General features: G+C 46.5%; 1 pseudogene across 1 annotated transcript in view; it reads left to right on the top strand.

The window, feature by feature from the left end:
* Positions 1–6,316: 6,316 nt before the first annotated feature.
* Positions 6,317–7,743, top strand: part of LOC308605925 (transmembrane 9 superfamily member 1-like) — a 75,138-nt pseudogene continuing 73,711 nt past the window's right edge. The window contains exon 1 of the transcript in view: positions 6,317–6,361. The product of the transcript in view is annotated as a transmembrane 9 superfamily member 1-like (transcript). The remainder of the gene's footprint in view (positions 6,362–7,743) is intronic.

Below are 7,743 nucleotides of genomic sequence, written 5' to 3'. Positions count from 1 at the left end.
GGGCTTCCCTGGTGGCACAGTGGTTGAGAGTCCGCCTGCCGATGCAGGGGACACGGGTTCATGCCCCGGTCTGGGAGGATCCCACATGCCACGGAGCGGCTGGGCCCGTGAGCCATGGCCGCTGAGCCTGTGCGTCCGGAGCCTGTGCTCCGCAACGGGAGAGGCCACAGCAGTGAGAGGCCCGCGTACCGCAAAAAAAAAAAAAAAAAAAAAAAAAAAGGAGGTGGCTCAGTTCGAGGTACCTGTGTGTGCATTGGATATGGCAAGAGGTAGGAGCCCAGAACACCCAAGAGGCTCAAAGTCATTGACCTTAAGACTCCAGGGCCCCAAGAGGGCTTAAGAGCCTGTCCCTGAATCTCCTTTCATGTGCGATGAATATTTTCCAGGTCTCTGGTTGGGACCCCTGTCCGGCTGAATTATGTATTTCAAGGCTAGTGTGTTAGAGAAGGCAAAGGGAGCCTCCAGGAAAGAACGGGGCATCTGCAAGAGCTGCCATATATAAACCCATGCCCTATATCCCAGTGCTGGCGAGGTACCATCAGGTTTACTTATTTTTTTTTTTAATGTGCGGGGGAAATAGTTTAGTTACCTTTAATACGTTGGAACCCTTTCTCAGCACGCAGCGCCCCTCTTTCTCTTCCCTCTCACTTTTTAACCCAAATTGCAAATGTTCTGTATATGCAAGCTGTTAGCCTCTTTTGCACTGCATGTTTAGATAATTGGTGCTTTTGACTGATGTTCTTGTCAATGTCACTTTAGTTCACGGATTTATAATATCCTTAGGCCTGGAGGAGATCTCAAAAGGAAATAATGCAAAACAATCACCAGTGCCTGGACGCCTGAGGTGACGGGAGCCTGCCACCTCCTGTCCCTTACCACAGGTAGGCAGGATCCTCTTCCGAAACAAGAAGTCAAGGTCAGGTCGAAGGACAGGTCTGAGCTACTCTGATTCCTGTGAGGGCAGAGCCTAGGGGTCTCCCAGTCCCAGCTGGGACTCCCGGGACCCACTCCCTGCTGCTCTCCCAACACACAGTTTCAGGTTCTTCCAGACCCCGTTCCCTCAACCCCTCCGCTAAAATTAAAAAGGCCGTGCCTGCAGCAGTAATAACTTTTGATTATTTACAAAATCGTGTCGGGGCGGGGAGGGGGTGCAGAATACAAGGAGGAATGAAGAAAAGGAGGGAAGAAGCATTCACGGAGGCACCACCTTCCTGTTCTGGGGGGCTTTATCACAATGAATCCTTACAAAATCCTGTTGGTATTAGTCACCCATATTTTTTACATGAAGAAACTGAGGCACAAAGAGATGCATCAACGTGCCCAAGATTGTGCCGCTAATAAGATTCAAAGCCAGAGTCCATTTTTCACTCCAGTCCAGGGCTCTTTGCATCATCCCTTTCTTCCCTAGAGTCTTTGTATCCACCCCTCTATTACTCTTTTTCTTTTTTAAACATCTTTATTGGAGTATAATTGCTTTACCATGGTGTGTTAGTTTCTGATCTATAACAAAGTGAATCAGTCATACATATACATATGTCCCCATATCCCCTCCCTCTTTCATCTCCCTCCCACCCTCCCTATCCCACCCGTCCAGGCGGCCGCAAAGCACCGAGCTGATCTCCCTGCGCCCCGAGGCTGCTTCCCACCCCTCTATTACTCTTAAAGAACAGAAGGCATTTCTCTGGTTGTGGGGAGACCGGGCTGTGGGCACAAGAACCACTGTACCTCTCCCTGCGCGCCACCAGATGGCGCCGTGAGAGGCTAAAGTCCTGCTGCTTTTTACCGGCGCCCTTGGCGAGACAGACAAGCGTGGGGTGGAACAGCTGCAGGGAGAGTGTCAAAACAGAGTTCTATTTAGGAAAGCGGAGCCTTCTGCCCGGCCCTGTTTCCCACCGGGATCCTTGGTTGGCTCTCCACAGACTATAAATGAATTTGCTTTTTTCTTCCTTCCCCATCCTACTGCTAACCCACATCTCGATTCTATTTTCTCTCCAACTCTGACACCAGGGCACGAGTCCCACCCACATCAGGGAATAGTGTGTCCTGAAGAGAGAGGTCAGCAGGCAGGCTGGGTGGTGCGGAGTCGGGGCCTGCAGCCGGTCCCCAGAGCGACTGGTGGGCCATTTCCCACACAGACCCTTCCCACCCATGGACCATCGCAGAGTTCCCACGACCCCCCCCCAACCCCCAAATCTAAAGGACCTATCTTAGTCTGCTTGGCTGCCATAACAAAGTATCACAGTTCTGGGGGCTGGAAGGCCAAGGCCAAGGTGAGGACAGTTTGTTTCCTTCTGAGGCCTCTCTCTGTGGCTTGCTGTGTCCTCACATGGCCATTTCCCTGTGTGAGCATCCCCGATCTCTCTGTGTGTCCTATTCTCCTCCTCTTAGAAGGACACAAGCCAGATTGGACTAGAGCACATACAAGCAGTCTCATTTTATTTTGTGTGTGCATTACAATTCTTTTTTTTTTTAATTGAAGTATAGTGATTTACAGTATGGTGTTCATTTCAGGTGTTAAGCAAAGTGATTTGGTTACATTTTTTTGGTCAGATTCATTTTCCATGATAAGTTATTACAAAATACTGAATATAGTTCCCTGTGCCATACCGTAAATCCTGTTGCTTGTCTATTTGATGTATAATAGTTTGTTATCTGTCAATTCCATACTCCTAATTTATCCGTCCCCTCACATTCTCTTTTTGTAACCACAAGTTTGCTTTCTGTCTGTGAGTCTGTATGTTTTGTATATAGATTCGTTTGTATTTTTTTTTAGATTCCGTGTAAATGATATCATACACTATTTGTCTTTCTCTGACTAACTTCACTAAGTGTGATCATCTTTAGGTCCATCCATGTTGCTGCAAATGGCATTATATCATTATTTTTTATGGCCGAGTAATATTCCATTATATATATGTGCCACATCTTCTTTATCCATTCCTCTGTTGATGGATATTTAGGTTGCTTCCATGTCTTGGCTATTGTACATAGGGTTGCTGTGAACATTGGGGTGCATGAGTCTTTTCAAATTAGAGTTTTCATCTTTTCTTTTTTTAGTTTTCTAAGGAACCTCCATGCTGTTTTCCACAGTCAGCCTCATTTTATTCTAATTGCCTCTTTAAAGGTCCTATCTCCAAATACAGTCACATTCTGAGGTTCTGGAGATTAGGGCTTCAATAATATGACTTTGTGAGGGGATACAATTCAGTCCATAACAGGATCCGATCACTAATGTTTAAACATCCTGAGGAGAGGGCAGAATTTTGTGCTTAAGTTTAGCCCCAAGAGGTCACAGGAAAAGTCATAGGTCACAATGTGCTCATGAACTTCATCAAGTGTGTGATGTTAAGGATAAACATAGCTGAAATAATCCAAGTAACTGCAAAATGGCCCATCGTGGGGCTCACATGGTAACCCTGATGGATCTGGTTTGGGGTCTCTAACCGATGAACTAACTAGAACATCAGCAAGTGTCTACTTCCCTTTGAAAAGCGGTTTCCCCTCATCTCTCTCTTTTGAACACCCCCAAGTGCAGTGCACTCCCAGAGCCCACAGAACTCCCTCCTGCCCTGGGGTCTGTCTACCTGGGAGACAGCTCTTGGATGGAAACCTGGATCTACCCGACACACCCTGGGTGGCTGTAGGGATGGCATAGTCGTCCCCAGGTTGAAAGATTAGGCCAGAAGGTCTGTTGAATCTTGGAATGTCCCCAAGCCAGGCTACATGGAGCCTCAGTTAGAAGAAATTCATAGAGAATTAAGAAATCCCAAAGAGGTTGTCTCTTCCCCAAGGGAGAATTGTGGAGAAAAGACAAGAGAAATGCCTAATTAGAAAATAAAGAAGGCTGCTCCCGTTTGACAGTGGCCAACATGACCAGAGGCTGAGGGCTGGGTTGCCCTCAGCTGGAGAATGATTGTGTGGTCATCTGACAGCTATGGATCTCCAGCACCTTCTTGTTCTCAGACTGCTCTTCTTCCCCTCAGAGGGAAAACTAACACTACTTTGATAACCTAAGTAATTCTCAACCCAGCCCCTACTCAGCCCTCTTAAGGGTTTCTTGCCTTCTTCAAGACCTCAGATTTCTGTACTCACATGTTATATATCATGGTGCAGTAGAGTTATAGGATGCTGGAGCCACAGGTGCGTATATGCAATAGTTGTGAGTCCGGCCGCATGTGGTTTGGGCAGATGTATCTCAGGCAGGGAAGGCAAATCTGTATCCAGGATGAGTGTCTATTTTAGTGAGAACAAACTATTGCAGGGCACCAATCCCCGCGGGCTATATCATCTCATCTTGGCTCTGAACATTCCTACCGTGGTCACCTGTCACCCAGTGACTTTGGTCCTGGCCCTGGTGATGCCGTCCCCATCTTTGTCTCCAACCTAAGGCTGGCAGAGCTCCATGCTACTGCTAAGCTTCGGGTTGCCTCTCCGGCGACCTGGACTTCTCAGTCTGACCATCACTTACAGAACCAATTCCCTGTATCAGATTCCCACTCTTTTAAACACTTAGTTTCTTTTTGCCTGGTTGGACCCAGACTGATAACAGCCCATGTGAAGTTTGAGTTCATAAAGTTAAAGAGAGACCAATCAGCAGAGCATGTGATTGTTCCCAGCAGCCTTCAGCTTTCTTCAGGTGTAGCCAGAGAATAGGCAGAGAGTTGGATCTAAGTAGCACTGGAGTCTTGCCAAGAAAAACCGATGGAAGGAAGAGCTGAAGATGACTTTAAGAATGACCCAAAGACTCTCGGCTGGGTTAAGAGATAAGTGAGGTTATGAAAGGGTGCATAGCAATGCAAAGATGGGAAAGCCAATGGGTTAAAACTCCATGTGTGCTTGATCATTTTCTGAGCACAGGTGCTACAGGGAGTGAGCCGAAAGGGTATGCAAGGGTAATCAGGGATTAGGATGCTTGAAATCAAACTTTTGGAAGAGATGCAGCAATTGATAAGACCATGAGAGTGAGTGGCTGAGACAGGCTGGAGGACAAGATCAATGGAAATGAGGAGATGACGGATTACTGTTGAGTGGGTTATCTACGTGGATATTGAAGACCCACCCTAAGACCTCTAAAGGATCTGGGTCTCTCCTCTCTTGTTTAAACCTTGGAGAGTGGGGCTCCAGCTTGTTCTCTCCCTCACCATGACCCTCGATGGTGGCCACGGTTACTCTCGTTCCCCAAGCCCCACTAGCACAAAGTTGTGATGTGTAACAGACATTTACCAACTATTCGCAGATAAAAGAGGAGACATAGCAGAGCATAAGGCTAGAAATAACTTAAAACTGAACATCATCTATGAAGTCTTAGAGTCCTTAATAGGAATTTCTCAAGGACCAGTTTTCCCCTTGGGTCCTGACTCTGCCAGTTTTGTTCAGGTCGCCTCTCTCTACAGAGACCCTTCTCTACCTTGCTTCCTCTTTGGGACATCTGGTCCCCCAAACTCCCTTTATTGCAAGCTTCCGGGATAATGCTCTTAAATTCACATACAGGGAACACACATTCAGTGGTGCAGTCCTTTCACAACCCTTACCACCAGGGGCGTCCCACCTTTTATTTCCGTAAGGCCTGTCAAGGTATTTTCCTAAAGAAAAGAGCCATCAACCTCTAAGAGGAATTCTGCCGCTTCCCCAAAATACAAAGTTGCAACAGGCATGGCATTATTCTAATAAAGCAAAATTTTCACTTTCCTGTTATTACCCAAGTTAAAGTGACATCATGCAAACCACAGTGTTTAAAATCTGAAAAGCACTTTTCTAATTCAAATATAAGAGGAGAGAAATTGTATGTACAATCGCATAACCCAGTCTAATAAGGAGATGATCCAAGAACCAAAGATACATTTGTCTGCAAGGCCCCAGGGATGCAGACTTGGGGAAAGTGGGTTGTGACTAAATGCAGTGCTCAGTTGAATGCATGCTTAAATTAATGAATGAAATGTGCAGAGTTGTATATGACATCATGACTTACAATAACAAATATACGTTTGGTCTTCTGGCATAGAGCTCCTAAAACCCTTGGAATTTCCTTAAGTGATAAGAGAATGGAGCATCTTTTGTTATAATATTTAGTCTTTGGCCTTGGTTCCTGAAATAGCTCCAGAGCCATTGGAGCTATTGGTGACCTATTGGAGGTTGGTGACCTTCCGGGTTGGTGAACATATGGCGGTGCAGGGAGAATGGCTCCATGCCCCTTCCTATATACTTTGCCTTATGCATCTTTTCCATCTGGCTGCTCCTGACATACCTTTTTATAATAAACTGGTAACCTAGTAAGTAAACTGTTTTCCTGAGTTCTGTGAGCTGCTCTAGCAGATTAATGGAACTGGAGGAGGAGATCGTGGGAACCTCCGACCTACAGTTGGTAGGTCAAAAGCACAGGTGACAATCTGGACTTGCGATTGGCATCTGGGGATGGGGACAGTCTTGTGGGACTGAGCCCTTACCTGTGGAATCTGATGCCAGCTCTAGGTAGGGAGTGTCAGAACTGAACTAAATTGTAGGACACCCAGCTGGTGTTGCAGAATTGGTCAGAATGGGAATAAGCCCACATCTTGTGTTGGAAGTGTGAAAGTAGAGAACCACAGGAACAGGTTTTCGTTTACAGTGTAACACAAGGAGGTGCTTGGTAGGCAGTTTTTAGCCATCTCAATAAAAAACATTTCACAATTGCGGTGGAACCCAAGTGGGGAATAAGAAGGGGATGAAAGGGAATAAGAAAATGGATAAAACAAGTGTGACTCTCTTTTTCTAGAAGCTAAATGTGAAAAGGAGAACAACAGTGTAGTAGCCACTTAGTTCCAGCACTCCTCAGGATCCATACTCTGCTCTGCAGTTTAGTTATTTTACACTCATGGTATCTTGAGGAGACTCTAACAAAGGGCACCTCCCAAGCATCCAGTTCTTTACATCTCCCCCCCAATATGCCTAGAGCAGTGCCAACTATGCCCTTTCCTGAGTGAATATTTTGATAAGAGTCTTGGGGAGAGAAGTAAAAAGGACAGGCCTGCTAAAGTGAAAAGAAGAGGAAAGAGATGTGCTATGGGCTGAATTGTACATCCCCCAAATCCATATGTGGAAGCACTAACCCCCCAGTGTGACTAAATTTGGAGATAGGCCCTCTAAGTAGGCAACTAGGTTAAGTGAGGTCATAAGGGTGGGGCCCTAATCCAATAGGACTTGTGTCCTCATAAGAAGAGGAAGAGACAGGAGGAGCTGATAGGCCCAGAGGTAAGGCCATGTGAGGACACAAGAGCAGGTGGCTGTCTGCAAGCCAGGAAGAAAGGCCTCACCAGAAACCAACCCTGCCAGCATCTTGATCTTCAACGTCAAGCCTCCAGGTTCATGAGACAATTCATCTCAGTTGTTTAAGTCACCCAGCCCGTGGTATGGTTGTTATGGCAGCCCAAGCAGACTAACACAGGGAAAAAAAATTAATCATAATAAATATAAATAATAATAAGGGGGAGAGGTTTGTCTAGGATGCTGAACCTAGATTTCTCTTCATAATTTTGCAAAGGTCTGGCTCTAGTGGTGTAAAGGGAGAGGGAAAGGGAGAGGGGAGGGATGTCTGGCTCTCACCTGGCCAGCCCACGCACCTCCCCAGCCCCCTTTTGCTGTTCCCCATTCCCTGGATCTCTGGGGCCGGCTGTCAGACTACGGCAAATACTCTGCCTCCAGCAAAAGCAATTGTTGGAGTTGGGAGCCCTCTGCCTTCACCTTGGGTCACTTTATAGACCTCTCAAA

Source organism: Mesoplodon bidens (genome assembly GCF_964165515.1).
Source record: "Mesoplodon bidens genome assembly, chromosome: 1".
NCBI lineage: Eukaryota > Metazoa > Chordata > Mammalia > Artiodactyla > Ziphiidae > Mesoplodon > Mesoplodon bidens.
Note: the sequence above shows the minus strand (reverse complement) of the source record. Positions and strands in the feature narration are given on the sequence as shown.